Source organism: Anneissia japonica, unplaced genomic scaffold, assembly GCF_011630105.1.
Source record: "Anneissia japonica isolate Jap-2015-1 unplaced genomic scaffold, ASM1163010v1 scaffold1835_len6380_cov127, whole genome shotgun sequence".
Taxonomy (NCBI): Eukaryota; Metazoa; Echinodermata; class Crinoidea; order Comatulida; family Comatulidae; genus Anneissia; species Anneissia japonica.
The window spans coordinates 1-3,016 of NW_022725727.1; the positions used below are offsets into that span (position 1 = coordinate 1).

The 3,016-nt window shown below is 30.1% G+C and overlaps 1 long non-coding RNA gene across 1 annotated transcript in view; it reads right to left on the reverse strand.

Annotated features, from left to right (window-relative positions):
- Window positions 1-2,131: 2,131 nt before the first annotated feature.
- Window positions 2,132-3,016, reverse strand: part of LOC117112857 — a 4,077-nt gene continuing 3,192 nt past the window's right edge. The window contains exon 4 of the long non-coding RNA XR_004446099.1: window positions 2,132-2,955. This is a non-coding gene — a long non-coding RNA (uncharacterized LOC117112857). The remainder of the gene's footprint in view (window positions 2,956-3,016) is intronic.

A 3,016-nucleotide genomic window follows, 5' to 3' on the forward strand; every position in this document is an offset into this window, starting at 1 on the left:
TGAATATATGTATATATATATGTATATAAGAAATTCAATTTGGAAAGAAACCATATATTATGTGGTGATGTTATTTAGAGATACAGTCAAAAGTTTTTTAAAAAAAAGTATAAATAAGCTCGACAAATTTTGTGACACATGGGGACTCAATATGAATGTAAATAAACTAAAATAATAGTATTTAAGGAAATTTCAAAAATGATATCAGAATGTTGAAATGGAAGTTGATACATCATACACATATCTAGGAGTTGTGTTTAAATTAATACGGTCAATGGAATAATACAATAGAACGCAACTGCCAAAAAGGCAATAATGAGTGCGAAATCCAGAGAAACATACAAATTGGAATAAGCGCTACCGGTACTCTATTTTAATAACACTTCTTCAAAACAAACATAACACAATATCCGAGTTTAATGCTAACAGACAAACTAGCATAATGAGCTATGAAAACATAAGTATAAAAATTAAGCGTAAAGTCAAGTGATTTGCGAAATATAGAAATATAATAGAGACCGAACCTATCGTTTTGACACTCACGAAAAATAATCAAGTGAATGAGTGTCTTTCGCAAATCTAGATACTTGTATAAAAATGATATTTCTACACAAGCCCGGAAATACCAATCACCTGATATCATTATACGTTCATCAAAAATAAAATGTTTGTTTCAGTCTAATCTTGCTAATTTTCAAGCCTTAACAATAAGGACTATTAGTACGGCAAGTTGTTGCCTAGATAAGAAAGCAGTACTACACCCTGCCAGCCATCGTACGTTTCCGGATTATATTTCGTTGAAACCAATGTTTTAACTATGAATCACTAACTACTATACTACTATAGTATTAACATCAAAATCGTTAATCTAGATTACCAGCGTTCCTAAATGGTAGTCGTCGTATTTACAGTGTAAAATAATATAGTAAAATATATACATTTTGTTCTACTGCGGCTACATATTATATTCTCTTAAATCATCAATAAATCAGAACTTAAATTATCTACCAATAAATATATGGGATAAACGCTTTGATGTAAAAATAATATTACCAATTTCAACATGTTTCAATAAACAATTCTTAATTACATGTAAATTAATTAATTCTAGGAAATTACACCTACTCATCAATATACGGGTGTGAAATTCGGAGTTTTAATCGTAGAATACTGTTTTTGGTTTAGGAGTTATTAAATTAGAGGTCGAGAATGGTAGATGGAATAAGATTCCACTCCAGTGTCGTTTGTATTAGCTCTGTAACTTAAATTCGATCGAATATGAATTCAATTTTACATTGATTTGTCCTTTCTTTTATCAGATCAGAAATCGATTTAATCCAACATTTTATTATACTCTTCCTTGCATTTACAAATTTTATTTATCATTATGTAACATAAATTAAACACAAAAAGTACAAGTTTTGTTTAATTTGCTGATGTTAACGGCTAATATATCGACAAATAAACACGGTTTTTTAAATGCTTCAATTAATTCATTTTACAGTTTTCTCAAGACATTGTATAGTAACTTAAATAATATTTTACTCTTGCTCAACGCTAAGTTTTCAACTTACATTTCTGTAAAAAAAATGTAAAAATATAGTAAAAAAGATTTATTACATTTTGAGCATTGTATTTTTATGAAGCTGGGTGGTTGAGGTTCTCATGCTAACGCAATAGTGATTAGGTTTGGTTTTGAGTTCCTTTCCAACAACTCGGTGGATTGTTTACCGTCTTATTTTGACAATAAAAAATAAAAAGAATAAATAATAAAAAGAGAATTGATTATTTGACAACACTGGATCTTTATTGTATTATTATATAATCGCCAGTGGCCTATATATTGATGATGAATAAAACCCCAGTTAGGGTAAATAAATTGAAACGTAAAATTTTATGGTACATTATTATTACTTTATTATTACTATTCTATAAATGTTGGACGCCGTATCCGAGGTTACACATAAAATTACATTTCAAATATTCATTTAAATATAGCGATCTTTGTTTCAATAAACAATTAATTACATGCAATCATCTAAATTAGTTAATTCTAAAAAAAAATACACCTATTCACCTCGTACCGAATCAAGTATTTAATTTGTGTTTTATTTATTTATTTTTTTTTTGCATCGAATAATTTTAGAGAGTGAAAGTGAATGTGTTGACTTCATTCATTGGGTCGTTTGTCGTTCGTTTGAATTCGTTCGTTTGTCCATCTGTTCGTACTTTTGAATTGATTTATTGTATGCCTTCCTAAGGCTTCCTTCGTCCATCATTGATCTTCCTTCCATCAAGCCATCCATTTATATATCCATCTTGCATGCCATCATGCATGCATCCATCTATCCATGTATCTCATCCCGTTATCTCATCCATACACACACCATCAGTTAATTTTTTTTTTAATTTATTTATTCAAATGAATGAATAACTAAACCTTTGTCAGCAAACATCTTCAACTCCTTAGATACACTTATATATTATAAAAATATGATGCTAAGACCTTTGTGTATATATATAAATTACTGTATGACTCTGTCACAGGAGTAGGGACGCTGGCGTAGTGCATCCAAAACGTGGTCCGAATTTTGGTTTGGGTCCGATGTGAATGCAGCCTTATTTAATGAAGATTACTCTTGGCCTAGTTTATCATTGTTTCTAAACTCTGTTTTGCAACGGTCTACTTCTAGAGTTAAAATTTAAATTTTGCCTGTTTGTCGAATCTGTTTTACAGCAAAATGTTGATTTGATGGCCGATCGAAAACTACTGGACATGAGTGCATAAATAAATGGATTAACGCAGCTATTAGATATTCTAAGTAGATTAACAAAAAAGAAGCAGGGTATCGCGAAACCATAGTATTTATTGTTTATAATCCAAAAACGAAAAATTGCACTCGGTGAAGTCATGCACAGAAAGACAACAGCCACGATGATCACCGTTTTTAGAGCCTGAAGAAAAGACGAAAATTTTCAGTGCCAACCATTAGTGGTTGTGGTTTAATAATAATAA